This window comes from Megachile rotundata, chromosome 7 (genome assembly GCF_050947335.1).
Source record: "Megachile rotundata isolate GNS110a chromosome 7, iyMegRotu1, whole genome shotgun sequence".
NCBI classification, from domain to species: Eukaryota; Metazoa; Arthropoda; class Insecta; order Hymenoptera; family Megachilidae; genus Megachile; species Megachile rotundata.
Genome location: NC_134989.1, coordinates 10272006 through 10288375, shown reverse-complemented (window position 1 = coordinate 10288375; position 16370 = coordinate 10272006). Strand labels below are relative to the sequence as shown.

The 16370-nt window shown below is 33.8% G+C and overlaps 1 protein-coding gene across 2 annotated transcripts in view; it reads right to left on the bottom strand.

Moving 5' to 3' along the window:
- alpha-Man-Ia (alpha-Mannosidase class I a) overlaps nucleotides 1-16370 on the bottom strand; it is a 627691-nt gene that overhangs the window by 170396 nt on the left and 440925 nt on the right. Inside the window, exon 1 of one of the 2 annotated variants that reach the window (XM_076533837.1) lies at nucleotides 14250-15060. The exons of the other annotated variant lie outside the window; for it this stretch is intronic. The gene's annotated coding sequence lies outside the window, so the exon portion shown is untranslated. Of the gene's footprint in view, nucleotides 1-14249; nucleotides 15061-16370 lie in introns of those variants that run through there. 2 annotated transcript variants of the gene reach the window in all.

Genomic DNA, 16370 nt, shown 5'->3' with positions numbered 1-16370 from the left:
TTTTCATATTTTACTATCATACTATTCGTCACTATTTTTAATATTTTAAACAATTTCATTATTCTCTGCTATTTTTAATATTCTCCTATTTTACTGTTCTACTTATACTACTTATATTATGATATTCCACACATGTGTACTACTTAACGTTCTTCAGAATAGGTTAAACCTACACAAACACTTAACCCAGCTCCACATATCGCTAAAAACCGTCATCTGAACGATAACGAGTTCTAATATCCCACCCACCTCAATTTGGAATTTCACACCTACGCAATTTGAGATTGATCCGATCGAAATTTTCGTCGGATCATGAGCAAATCGGCAGAAATCATTTTCCACGAGCTTATCAGATGAGCTGTGCCAGAGGAACCAACGACGAGAGCTTATCAGTTACGCAACTCACGGACACACGACACAAATAGCTCGCGTTTGCACGACACGTTGTGCACGTGCACTAAACCGACTATGAATGACTAATGCGAACACAGATCGGTGGTTTAAACAGATTCATAGATCGATTCTTAGTCGAAATAGTTCAATGAAGTGTTAAACCGTTTGGTGAATGATATCGGCTGGCACCTGTTCACGGTATCACCGTGAATAGATATTTAGCTTTGTAAGAACGATACGATTTATGCTTCATACTATTTAAAACCATAAATTAACACTAGAACTACCAAATGACCGCTTCACAAGTTTCTTATTAAAAGGTACACATTTTATTAAAATACATTCTTTGAAATCAGAATTGATTTTCATCAAGGTTAAGAATAAATGTGTGTACTAATTTATGTTTTGTCGTTTGTTTATTATAAGGTACACATTTTATTAAAATACATTCTTTGAAATCAGAATTGATTTTCATTAAGGTATAGAATAAATGTGTATACTAATTTATGTTTTGTCGTTTGTTTATTATAAGGTACACATTTTGTTAAAATACATTCCATGAAATCAAAAATGATTTTCATCAAGGTAAAAAATAAATGTACTAATTTATGTTTCGTCGTTTGTTTATTTATTTTTTAACTTCATTTTTAATTTAAAATTATGTGCTGGTAGGTTTAGTGTAAAAAACGGTGAAATTTAATATGTCTTACTGCAAACATCTCTACTCCATCTTTAATGAACACATTACCTTGACATAATTACGAAAAAGGTACAGAAGATGTGTACACAGTATAAATTGCCGCTATGTACACCAAATATAGTCTTATGCACACAAGATGGCGGTCCAATATGTACTTAAAGAACTATCAAACCGATTTATCTAAGGAACTACGATCAAATTATGAAAATAGTGAAGTCTGCAAACTTTTGTACTCGTAATTACAAAATGTATCACTGAACATATATACAGAGAGTAATAAAATATTGAAAAGATAGAATGGACACAATATAGTCGACATAACGATATATTTTTGCAACAAGTGGTTCCAGAAGAATTCACCCAGCGAAGGGTTAATATCAGCGTTGATAATCTTAATACGATTTACCAGGCTGTTCACGTTCCTTCGTGACATTCCGCGAATTATCGGTGTAAATCGATAGCTGTGAACTTTCTGCCACTGACATTTCATGCTAATTGAGAGGACACGAGCTTCGTACGGTACCAAAAGTGAAAGGTACTTCGATCGCGTTGGAATCGGAACGGAATCTGAAACGTGAAAGGTTCCGATTCGTCTCTGATCCTGAAATAACCTATTTCTCCATTCCTTCGTGATCGTGTTATATTCTTGTTCGACACGAAATCATTCTGTTACACGTTCTTTTTATATCTTCCAAATGTCATGGCTGGGAATGCGTCAGCTTGACGCACCTTGGGTCCAAATTTAATTTCGAATTAGTTTAACCACTTTTGACTGTTCATATATGGTTGACGTTTGAACCATATGAGTCTATTATCTTTATTATTAAAAATATCTGTTTATATACCTTTGTCTTATTTCTTTAAATTTTATGTGCTAGGGGGATGCGTCAGCATGACGCACCTTGGCTGCCATTTTAATAGTTGATATGTTTTACCACTTTTGACTGTTCACATATGGCTGATGTTTAAACCATATGAGTCTATTATCTTTATTATTAAAAATATCTGTTTATATACCATTCTATTATTTCTTTAAATGTCATGTGTTGGAAGGAATGCGTCAGCATGACGCACCTTGGCTGCCATTTTAATAGCTAATATGTTTTACCACTTTTGACTGTTCACATATGGCTGACGTTTAAACCATATGAGTCTATTATCTGTATTATTAAAAATATTTTTTTATATACCATCCTATTATTTCTTTAAATGTCATGTGTTGGAAGGAATGCGTCAGCATGACGCACCTTGGCTGCCATTTTAATAGTGGATTTGTTTGACCGCTTTTAACTGTTTCTACGTTCATATGTGGCTGATGTTTAAATTTCCATGTGAGTATATCATTTGTATTAATAAAATTTGTTGCAGCAAAATTTTTTGTCTTCAAAATGATAACTTTTTAAAAATACTTAGAACTATGAATAATAAGTATAACATACTATTGAGAAAATTAATTATAGTAAGTATCAAAAATATTTTAAGACATTTTATATAAAACAATAATTCAACAAAATTCATAGTTAACAATTTCTTTACTCAAACCTTACAACAATATTATAACTTATAAATGCAATTAATAAATAATATAAAATAATACTGGAAAAATCGATTATAAAAAATATCAAAAATATTTTAAGATATTTTATAGAAAACAGTTGAAAAAATTTATGATTGACATTTGCTCTTCTGAAACCTTGCAAGAATATTATAATTAATAAATGCAACGAATAAATTAGTAATAACGATTAATAGACTGTAACGTACCATAAACAACAAATAATTATAATTAATAAATGATACCTTTCTCCGAACAAATTTTAATAACCTTCCATTACAAACATGTCAGCTAAAAGAGGTGTCAGAAAGAATTAAAAATGAATTATCGAAAAAAGTTGAAAGAGTAATGCATCAAAGGGTGGATAAAGCTAATGAATTTTATCGAAACGAAAGAATCGAATTGCACGGTCACGTTGATACGAAAGCAACCCCTTTGAAAATTTCATTGCACGATGTAACGTTCATCCACGATACCGGGTCCTGTCTCCTATGGTTTCCGTCTCCGCTGAATATCATCTTCCTATGCGATATTTGACACTTGGAACAAACCTTCGGATTCCTACGGCCAACGTCGCGTCGGGTAATTCGAGAACCAAACCGGTTCGTTCTTATGAAATTTCTTGATGCCGTAAGCCCTTAGCATTCCACGGTGAAACGTGTTACGCCGGCTTTTCATTGAAATCCCAACGCGACGAAGGCCTCTTTGTGTTTGCGCGGAATCAAGCTCGCTTTACGCGAAAATAATTAACTACAGCCCGGCGGAAGGGTTGGTAAATTTTCGTTGCAGCGTTTAAAATTGAACGGGGAACCTGTTTCTTGGTGCCCGAACGATTTTATGGCAATATTATATATTTCATTGGGGTAATTCCGCCGGTTCGTTAGAGACTCGTAATTACATTAATATCTTCTCTTCGGTTTTATTTTCTAACTCCGTAACGGGAAAATATTTATAAACCTCTGCACATATTTCCTGCTATTATTTTTATGTTTTAATCGTTCTTTATGAATTCTGCACTAAATCTTTTCTTCTGAGAGACACTGAATTTGTACTCAATTAAAAAGAATTAATATATATATTTTATTCTAAAGATTAATAGTTCGTTTACAACAAAAAATAAAAATAAAACATGTAAAAAAATAATGATACAGATAGTTCAACTCGAATTCAGAAATAATTGTACATTAATTTAAAATGAAGTTTAACATCATTTTTAGTAAATTTTTTAGTACATCAATTTTCAGTAAATTATATAAAATCAGTTTTTCTGTGAACCTCAAAATTTTAAACCACATGAAAAATCACATCTCAGTAAATCATATAAAAAATTTGTAACATAAAATTGGTAACAAAAAGATTTTCAGTGAACAAAAAGTAGAGTATTTTGCATTAGGTAAATAAATGGCGACAAAAAAACTTTGAATCGACTGCTTAAAAATGACAAAAGTACGTTTCACGGTTTGGAGAGTTATTCTGACAGACATCCGGCCCATTATTGCACACGAGAGTATCAAAGTGAGGCGGTTAAAAAGTACGCATGCGGAGGAAAAGCTCGTAAATAACTAAACAAGTAAGCAGAGATGGAAGGACAGAGAAAATAAGAGAAAAACGGCTGAGAGAAATCGGTGGATCGTAAATTCTCTAACACCTCCCTCTAAAGTGGACCCGGTAGTACGTAAAAAAAGGCAAAGAAAACACTTCGTGCTAAATGGCAAGCCCCTGCAAAGCTCTAGCCGCGTGTATATTCTATGAATTCAACATCGGAATAGGGGGATGATACGAGGCTGCTTTACATTATGCAACGGTCCTTTTAAAAAGTGTATACATTGAAAAAGTTCCAGACACGACGAACCAGTCCGAAAATTTAAATTGCGGCCTATTCGCTCCCTCTCTATCTCACGCAACTTTATGACTCGTCCCGTTTTATTTTTTCCCATTTCTTTCGACCGCCACATCCTTTTCCGGTTTTCCCTTTGTCTCGTCGCGTCGCTTTCCACTCGTCCCGGTGCGTCTTCGTTTTTCCCTTCGCCCACGGCTACTTTTCCGTGGGGCTTTCATTTTTGTTTTCACACGACTCTCGTCCTAGTTCATTCATTATTCTTCGTGTTCGTTTCGGAGTTTTTGCTGACCCATTGCGTGTTGCCATTGTAGCTCGGTCGCGATGCATGCTTTTTTGGTCGGGAGTGGTGAGGATGGAGTTTTATCGATTTTCGGGGATTAGTTATTAAAGGCGGGAATCTTTTAATTCTGCAGGTTTATGGTTTTGAAGATTTTGGGAGGTTTTCATTTTTGGGACTTGAAAGATTGTATATTTTCAAATTTCTACATTCTTAAATGCATAGATTTGCAATTTTGTTTACAAGCTCACCAAATTTATAAACTAGTAAATTTTTAAATTGTAGATGGCTCAAATTTGTAAATTTCCAAATTGTCAATCTCTAGAGTGCCTAATCTCTCAATTCTTAAATTTTTAAAAGCCAATTTCTGAAACATCGACATCTTACAAATTTCCAACTCCTCAAACGTCCTAAAATTATAAAATTTCCAAATCCTCAAAACCCCTAAATTTGCAAATTTTTGAATCTCCCAAGTTCCTAAATTTTCAAATCCTTAAAATCCCTGAATTCTCAAATTTTCAAATCTGAAATCCCCAACTTCTCAAACATCCCAAACTTCTAAAATTTCTAAATTCTCAAAATCCCTAAATTTTCAAATTTTTAAATTTCCTATCCCCCAAGTTCCTAAATCCCTAAATTTCTAAAATTTTAAATTTCCAATCCCCCAAGTTCCTAAACCCCCAAATCCTTAAAATCCCTAAATTTCTAAAATTTTAAATTTCCAATCCCCCAAGTTCCTAAACCCCCAAATCCTTAAAATCCCTAAATTTCTAAAATTTTAAATTTCCAATCCTTCAAGTTCCTAAACCCCTAAACCCCAAAATCCTCAAAATCCCTAAATTCCCAAATTTTCAATTCTCAACTACTCAAACTTTCCAAACTTCCAAATCCTCAAAACTTCAAAAATTTCCAAATATCAAACATTTCAAATTCTAAATTTGTTAAGCTCAAAAGCAAGACCACACGATAAGACATTTATAGAATAATAAAACAGTAAAAAAGGAATATTCGTCGAGGGACACCACACCCACTTCCGGTTTCACGTGATAGCATTTGTGTCTCTGGACGAGCAGCAATTGTCTTGTCACGCGTGTCGGAAATACAAAACTGAGGAAAACGAAAGAGGCTTGTTTGCACGATAAACGACCTAATTGTACAATTTTGTAGCTTTAATACGCTGCTCTGTCGACAACTGTTATATTTAGTCTGTGTTTTGATAACAGCGATAAAGTCTGCTGATTAAATTTGTCCAATGTCTCTTATCTCAGGATGGACAATATTTAAAGTCAAAAATATTGTTTGAGACAATAATTAAATGTAAATAGACGGGTGTATATTTGAGCTATTAATATTTAATTTTTGTTATGAATCATATTATTGAGATTGGGAGAATAAATGAAAATTGGGATGTTGGTTATTTTAAAGAGACATTGAGATATTGCTGTTAAGTATTAATTTTGGTGCAATTTATATTAGAGTAATAATATTTTATATTAGTTTTATATTAGTGTAGTAATATTTTATAACAATTTTTTATATTAGTTTTATATTAGTGTAGTAATAGTTTATAACAATTTTTTATATTAGTTTTATATTAATGTAGTAATATTTTATAACAATTTTTTATATTAGTTTAATATTAATGTAGTAATATTTTATAACAATTTTTTATATTAGTTTAATATTAATGTAGTAATATTTTATAACAATTTTTTATATTAGTTTTATATTAGTGTATTAATATTTTATATTGCATATTTTATTTTATACTAGTTATTTATTATACCGTACACTAATTAATTTTAGTTATACACAGTACTTCTTTGTATAACCGTTTACTCTTCAGAAATTCTTAACATCTTCTAATAAATAATCCTGTACAGTCTTTTTAATTAATACAAGATCTAATAACGTACATATGTATTATAAATCATTATTAAATATCACAAGTTAGTACCAATTAAATTAATATCAAATATAAAATAGTTAGTATATCAAGATCTAATGAAGTGCATATACACTATAAATCACTACTAAATATTACAAGTTAGTACCAATTAAATTAATATCAAAAATAAAAAAGTTAAACATAAAATAGTTAGTACATCAAGGTCTAATGAACTACATACATATCATAAATCGCTACTAAATATTATAAGTTAGTATCAATTAAATTAATATCGAACATAAAACTAGTAGTTTAAAACTAGTATATTAGATGGATATTTTATGGTGGTCATTTTGAACGTTCATAATTATACTATGAATGTTTTCATTCATATGGGTAATAAACTGTGTGTATTTTATTATACTGGCTCGTGTTAAATATGGCTGTTTCTATTGCAGCGATCAAAGCGTTAAGACACTGACTACTGCAGTAGTAACAGCTATAACTGGCAAGTCACAAAGTTTAAATTGTCTGGTGACATACTAGACTGCTTCTACTACAGTAGTGTCTTAACACACTTATCGTTGCAGAACAGATATAATCACTACAAACTTGTAACATGAATTTTATTACAAATAATTGGGACACTCAGTATTCATATTTCTTCTACTTCCATTTTGCAATTGTACAAGTCATATTTGAATGAATTTTATTATAAAAAATTAGGATATTCAGTATTCACATTTTTTCTACTTCTATTTTGTTAATACAAATTATACTCAAATGAATTTTATTATAAAAAATTATCGTAACTAGTATTCATTTTTCTACTTCCATTTTGTGATTAATACAAATTATACTTATAATTTTATTACAAAAAATTTTGCAGCATTGACATTCTTTCTTTTTCTCATTTTGTAATTATTCCAAATTATATCTCTAATTTTATTGTAAACAGTTCTTCACTACTGACATTCACTGTTACTTCCACTTTGTGATTATTCCAAAGCATAATTACAATTAGAAATATATTATTTAAGAAATGTATTAGAATAACAAAATTGCAAAATTTTCTATCAACCTCAACAAAATGTTTTTAATCAATAGTTAACAAGTTAGCCATGGTAAACCGACGAATTCAATTAAATTATTTATGAGCAAAGCAAACGAAAGGAACTTTTGAAAACTCAAACATGTTGAGACAATGATATGTTAACAGATTAAAAGATTAAATTGAGAGATTAAGTAACCTTGATCTTGATAATCTTGTACCATATATCAGAGTACAAACATCGGCTTTCACTGTAGCAGTCAACGTATTAATTAATACGTTAAATTAAGTAATTTCACTTGTTAAATTATCGAAAAATTCTGATCTCAATATCCGTCTACTTGTGAGGTAAAAAATCATCTGCGACTTAAAAGTACAATTAACGAACCACGTACAATTAACGAAAAATTAATAACAATTATTACTATCGCAATGACTATCACTGTAATCAGTGACCAATCACAGTGATCATAAACTTCAACTACAATTACTGTAATCAACGAACTACTACTCATCAGCCACCCTTTCACAAATTTCATTAAACCCATTTCAAAATCCATTATATAACAATGTCAATAAAGATAGCTCATTTTTAAACCACCTAGTTTATCTATTTCCATTTAAAAACGCTCGCGAACTCTGTACCGCAGTCATCATTCGTAGAAACGCGTTGGAAGAAAAATACCCGATAAGAAGCTATCGCGTTCGATAAAACGATCTGTCCGGTCGAAGCGTCCCGAAGGAGCGACGCTCGGCCACGGGAGACGTCGCTAAAATAACCCGGTGACTCCCGAGGCGAGCATTCTTCGGGGATCTACGAAAATACGATTCCCAGCAAATGTCTACTTCGTTACCGGCTCGCTATAAATAGGCCCAAACGGCCTTGGTCAACCTTCTTCGAGTTCGTCGACTTCGCCGACCGGTACACCCTCCTCATCGTGTCCAGCTTCGACGAGAAGCTTCTTCAGAATTCCAAACTTTTGAGATCACTCTTTAACCTTCTTGTCAAAGGATGACGTGTAAGATCGCTGCCCACTTGCTGAGAGCTCCTCTAGTTTCGACTTAATTGATATTTATTCTTGCGAGAGGAGACTTTAGGATTATTATGGTGGGTTGTGTGATGTGATATTGATGATAGGATGTAGTGTTTATTGATGGCAGGATGAGGTGTATCGATGGTTGGGTTGGATTTGGAGGATTTTTAGGTCTCCACAAAGACTTTTAGAGTACTTCAAATTTTTTCAAGGTTTTTTTGCAAAATCAAGTTTCAATAGTTGGTTCTTAGGTGTTGGTATTTGAAAGGTATTGGAACTGTAGATGTTCAGGTTTACAAAGGAAGAAATTTTTAAATTTGAAACTTTACGAATTTCTGAACTGAGAAGTGTTTGTATTTGTAAATGCACAATTTTTAAATTCTGCAAACTTATAAATAATTTGTAACATTGCAACCCCTTCCTTGGTGACTTGTCAGGTCAGTTAGAATTACTGCAATATTAAAACAGAGAAAGAAATTTGAAATGTTGCATCAATTTTATATTCAATTCTATGTACATAAATAATAATTGCACTTAAACTCTACACTGAAGCTTATTATTTCGAGCAAGATTTATCACAGAAGAGTGCATAAAAATGTTTAGTCAGTCTTGTTGGTACCTCGATGCATAATCAACTTGAGAAGTAAAACGATTAGCAAAGAAAGAAGGAAGCACTTTCACTTAATTTTTAAAATCAATAAACACTTATGTAACTAGAATAAGGTGTACACGTTGTGTGTACTATTTATAAGTTGTACCTAACTGTAATCCCATCTGTTAGGTTTCTCAATTCATTGTAATTCTAGGCGAAGACTTTAGTTTGCATCGAGCTCGCTTGTGGTTTCGTTTGAATCGAAAGCGTTCTGGAGTTAGCGGTAATTCGATTCTTTCTAGGTTATTCAGTGTTGAATAGTAGGTTAAACATAAAGTATACCATTCACGTACTATCGTCGACTGACATTTTCTCGTTACCCATGTAACACATTTCGTAAATATGTATGCACGATTACCATTGCCGATTATTACTGTGAAGTTTTCTTTTTGAATCGAAGGTGCGGAGTTTTGTTAAGAATTTGGAAGTATGACATTATTCAGAGTTCAATAAAAATTGTTCAGAATTAAATAGCAAAAGTTTGAAGTTCAATAAAAATTGTTCAAGATTAAATAGAAACTGTTCAAAGTTCAATAAAGTTGTTCAAGATTAAATAGCAAATGTTTGATGCTCAATAAAAATTGGTCAAGATTAAATAGTAAAAGTTCAAAGTTCAATAAAAATTGTTTAAGATTAAATAGAAACTGTTCAAAGTTCAATAAAGTTGTTCAAGATTAAATAGCAAATGTCTGATGCTCAATAAAAATTGTTCAAGATTAAATAGCGAAAGTTCAAAGCTCAATAAAAATTGTTCAAAATTAAATAGAGACTGTTCAAAATTCAATAAAAATTGTTCAAGTTTAAACAGAAATTGTCTATGGTTAAATAAAAATGGTTAAAAATTAAATACAAATTGTTCATGATTAAATAAAAATTCTTCACAATAAAAAGAAATTAGTGAAAATGATTAAAATTATTGACATTACTAATACAATGTATATTACTCAAGCAAAATTTGTTCTTTCTTAAACTAAATTTATTAAAAAATATACTAGTTACTATCTTTGAACAATTTCATTTTACCAACACATTTTATGCTAAAATTATTGCATCAAAAATTCATTTCAATAAAAAATATTAATTACAAATACCTTTAATAATGAATAGTCATTAATTTATTAATATATACAAACAAAATAAAAAATGAGTTTCTAAATTTGTACCCCAAGAAAAAAATGAAGAATGAAAGATCATCAAAATAAAAACCATGATTAAGTACGAGATAATCAAGTTGAATGTTATAAATTCACTTTGATAGAATAGAAGAAGAAGAAGATTGACTATTATTAATTGAATCAAGTTGCGTAATTGAGTCGACGCGTGTTCATCCAAGGCTACATTCTTGATAGATAAAATTCGCTTTAGAACCATATCTGCTCCTAAATAAAGATTACGTCAACAGATTTCGAGTAAATACAAGATCTTTTACTTGAAACGATAAGCTATCAAAATTGAGCATTAAATATAATTCTATACCTCGCTGGTCATTAATCACAATTTTTCTGCAATGTAATTGCAATTTTACAACTCTGCAATATAATTTCAATTTAACAACTTTGCAATGTAATTATAATTTTTCAACTCTGTAATATAATTATAATTTAACACCCCTGCAATATAATTACAATTTTTCAATGCATCGAATTTTTCAATGTATTAAATTTTTCAATGCATCGAATTTTTCAATGTATCGAATTTTTCGAAAGGTCCAAATATTTGTGGAAGGAGAACCCCGCAGGAAACTTTCGCGTGTTAGAAAATAGAAAGTAGGCACGTCTCGAATGAATAATGGTACTTTAACACTACCCTAAACGACGAGGGTTGTTCAGGGCTGATGGTCAGCCACGTGTCTCTATTTTCGCTTCAAATTGATCGAGAAGGGAGTTGATGTATATTGATGACACTCTGGAATTAGTGAAACCTTTAAATTGGAATGTGCTGAAGCCACGCGTACCCCAAGTTTCAAACAACAAGTTTGTGTTAACAGATCGTTTATTAAAGCATCTCACTGTGGTCGACAAAGAAATTCTGTAAAGACGATAACAGACCTTAGACAAATATTTTTAAATGAAACTTCACTGTGAACATGTGGGGACAAACATGTGGGTACTGGGTGAAATGAACTGGGTACTGAATAGAAATTTATTATACGTGCAGAATGGTACTCACGTGAGAGATACTCATATGAGAGGTACTCACATGTTACATATGATTAAATTATTAGATACTCATATGAGAGATACTCACATGTTACATATGATTAAATTATTAGATACTCATATGAAAGGTACTCATATGTTACATATGACTAAATTATTAGATACTCATATGAGAGATACTCATATGAGAGATACTCACATGAGAGGTACTCACATGTTACATATGACTAAATTATTAGATACTCATATGAGAGATACTTACATGAGAGGTACTCACATGTTACATATGATTAAATTATTAGATACTCATATAAAAGCTACTCACATGTTACATATGACTAAATTATTAGATATTCATATGAGAGATACTCATATGAGAGGTACTCACATGTTACATATGATTAAATATGTATTCAAAAATTGTTTAAAACTAAATATCGTTAAGGTGATATGTGGCATATGTGATAATATTAGAGACCTCTCTTTCTCCAAATTACGACATTGATAGAAATCTACAATATTGAATATATTCTTAGTGGAGAATTTTAACAATTTTTAACGATACAATTCATCATTTTAATTCATTACGAAATTAAGTATAATAAACTTAGTCTAAATGCCAGACAGTATCAAACTTGAAGAACCAATCAGACCTCCAAATTCCAGATCCAAATGCAAAGCTTGAAACCGAGTGATCGAAAGTAATCAGAATCGTATCGATATCGAATGAAGAAATATTGTTCACAATATCAGATAAGATTCATTATATCTCTGAATTGCGTGCATGACCAAGTCATAAAAAGGCACAAGTGTATCTCTCGAAGCGTTTCTACATCGAAAGCAAACGTTAAACCGATAAAAGCCCTGGGTAAAAGAAGTTACAACGCGTGACAGACAACGGAGTCTTGCTGAAACGAAGACATTCACGCGGAACCACGATCGTCGCACTTCCGTCACCGTGAAAGCGTGACAGATTAAAACAACCCACGTTCAGCAATAAAACAGCAGAAACAGCGAAAATCCATTTAACGGAAACTGGCTCCGAGGCCGTACTCCGGCCGACGAGAGCGCGTTCGTTTAATTCCGAAAAGCATCACGCGTTACAAAGCCGGGGTAACTCCATTGAAAAAAAGTCGCGAACAAAAGATGAGTTATCCGCGTTATCTTTGCAATCTACGATCGATTCGCGTAGAATACTGACTGGAAAACAGTGGAAAATGGTGGGAAAAATTGTTTATCGATTATTGTCGGACGCGTGTGTTACATGAAGATAGTGATAATAGAAAGAGTATCTTCTTTGTCGTTGTATAAGTGAATAGATAAGAAGGTTACGTTTGTTTGGTGCTATGCTTGCATCGAATTAGAATTCGAGAGATTTTAATGTTAGAGAAATTAGGAATCTCTAAATTTAGTAATTTGAGGATTTAAGAATTTCAGGGTGTCGGTAGAGGTGTAGGAATTTAGGGATCTAGGGATTTTGGAATTTAGGGATTTAGGAACTTTCCAAATTCCAAATTCCCCAAATTTCAAATTCCTCAGATACCAAATTCCCCAAATTCCAAACCCTCCAAATTCTAAATTCTCCAAATTCCAAACTCTCCAAATTCCAAACTCCCCAAATTCCAATTTTCCCAAATTCCAAATTTGCCAAATTCCGAATTCCCCAAATTCCAAATTCCCCAAATTTCAAATTCCTCAGATACCAAATTCCCCAAATTCCAAACCCTCCAAATTCTAAATTCTCCAAGTTTCAAACTCTCCAAATTCCAAACTCCCCAAATTCCAATTTTCCCAAATTCCAAATTTGCCAAATTCCGAATTCCCCAAATTCCAAATTCCCCAAATTTCAAATTCCTCAGATACCAAATTCCCCAAATTCCAAACCCTCCAAATTCTAAATTCTCCAAGTTCCAAACTCTCCAAATTCCAAACTCCCCAAATTCCAAATTTGCCAAATTCCGAATTCCCCAAATTCCGAATTCCCCAAATTCCAAACTCTCCAAATTTCCAAACCTCTCAAATTCCCAACCTCCCAAATTCCCAACCCCCCAAATTAGAAATTTAGGGATCTAGGGATTGAGGGATTTTGGAATTTAAGGGTTTAGAAATTTAAAGATCTAGGAATTTATAGGTTTAGAAATTTAAAGATCTAGGGATTGATGGGTTTAGGAATTTCGAGATCTAGGGACTCAGGGTTTTAGGAATTTAGGGATCTAGAGTTTTTGAGATCCAGGAATTTGTTAATTTAGAAAATTGAGGATTCTAATCATTATTTTTAAAAATTCTTAAATTCCTATATCCCTAGATTTCCATATCCCTACCTCCATACTCCTAAATCTTCATACTTCTAATCATATCCTAATATCAATAAATATTGTGTCACTAGTCCTCCATATTTCTACATACCTAGATTTCTTCATTACAATATAAATCCCTAAATACCTACATCCCCAAACTCATACATCATTATACTCCGAAATTTCTAATTTTCTACATTGTACATCCTCATACTCCTAGACCTCTATAACCTCATATTCCCATATTCAATAATATTCACAAGGAATACTAATTTCGTCACGATCGAGCGTAAACACAAGATCGCTAATTGCGTTTCTTCATTAACGAACCGTAGTACGATACCGCGCGAGTCGAACTCATCACAAAATGTAGAAACATGTACTTGTACGATAAACAACATACCTGAATTATCAATTGGACGGATGAGCGATCGTTGAACTCGGTTCGACAGCCAACGTATCACAGACTCCTCTCGATTCTTCGCTAGTTCTCACACTCTTCAAAGTCACGATAAACGCTTGAACTCGCCCCGAAGACCGCGTATCACAGACTTTCGCGATTCTTACCAACTCGCTTTTGGCTCACAAAGTTCAAAGTTACGTTTGATCCCGCCACAATGCACCGCTTTCCAAACCTTAATTAACCGAACGTGTATCGAACCGGGTCAATTATCAACCTCCGTCACGTTCTCACTTCGCGGACCCGAAACGAAGGCATACGCATCCACACTTTCCACACACACTTCCCTCGAATACGTTCACGATTTTCGACTTCTAAATTTCAGGGGGATCCTATTCGGAGGCAGAGTGGTCCCTCGTGTCAGATCGGAAGTCCTCAGCGTCTGGAGCGATCTGACTTGTTCCCGTTGCGCGAAACCGCGAACACGTGCGTCTGGACGGCAATAGAAATGTTCAGGGATCTCTCGACCTATCGGGAACAGGTTGCCGATAGGAGAACGCCAGGTGCAAGGTTGGAAATCACAAGGATTCGCGAGGAATTGGAGGATGTGCAGGTGCTCGTTAACAGACACGATTCTCCGCGTGCACCTTCGTTCACCGTGGTACTCGATCACCGGGCCGGAAACACGCACTTCCGATCGTTCACACTCCGTTTTAACCGACGAAGAAACCAACGAACAGGACACCATTCAACGACACACTCACGCGCGACCGCGTCCGTCCGAGCACTGACACGACTCTGGATTCCACGAGTGACTGTGGCCGCACACACGACTCGAGTCGAACGACTTCGCTCCTCGCCGCCGAGACTCGTGCACCCGAACGGACCCGAGCACCCACGAATCGCTCCTTTGCGATGACGCTGCCCGCGAACTGCGCGCATTGCCGCTCCGACCGCCCGACGGGCTGGAACGATCCGCTCCGTGCTACCAACCCCTTGTCGACTTATTTCCCATCCTTCGAAACCGTACTATATTCAAACGGGTTGGAACTTTTCTGTGATCTTTGTGTTCGTACTCAAAATTATGTAGAATTTATAATAGTTGTGAGTCGAGGGGTTGACGCAATATTAAGTAGTGAACACTTTGGTGAAGGAAAATTGCTTTCTTGAATGAGTTGGTGAAGAATCATTTTTTTCTCTGTATCAATTTATAAGTTTAAGATCTCTGAAGTGATAGAGCAATGGGGTGAGGGTGTGATTATACGTGAATTTGGTTAATGGGTAAAGGTGTTCGGTGCAGAATATAGATTTTTTAAATTCGCATTTCTTGGTACACTTGTCAAAAATGATTACGAATTGTAAACTTACGGGGTGTAAATTTGGAGTGACATTTTGCAAACTTGATCAGTTTGGTAAATTTAGAAAGTTTGATAAATTTAGAAAGTTTGAATAACTTGGAAACTTTTGAACATGGGATTTGATGAAAGTGATGAAATTCAAGATTTGATTCGATTTAAAAATTTTAAGAATGTAAATAGAAGTTTTGGTAGTTCAAGATTTCTAGTTACGTCAAAAATGATAAAAAATTGTGTTTTCACAGCATAATCATTTCGACCTTTCTTAATGTCTTGATGCGATTATAATTGGCGTCGGAATAATACGTTGTAACCTCCATATGACCTTGAATTCCTTTCTTACGTGACAAATTATAATATTTTATCCGAATTACACGTTGGAGCCAGATGTTGTATTGATGTATATTTCACCCCTCAAATAAAAATTCAGCAAAATCGATGGGTCCCCCTTTCGTCAAGCAAGCTCATTTTTCAATTCCCAGGAGAAATGTTCCGAAACACGATGTAAAGAATCCCAACGACTGTTAGACACGTTCTTAAAAGGATTCCCAGATAAAAATCGTGCGGGACATTCAGGTAAAAGTAAGGGTCGGAAGAGGGCATTTTTCGACGATGTCCAGGTGTGCAGGAAACCCGAAGATCGGTCATCGAACTTCGACACGGTTCGCCAGGTCGGTGTTCAATTTACGCTCGGTCGTGAAAGCAGTCTTCGGTCAAAACTTTGGATTTACACTCAGGCATACTGAAGTGCGGTATTCAGGAATGTACC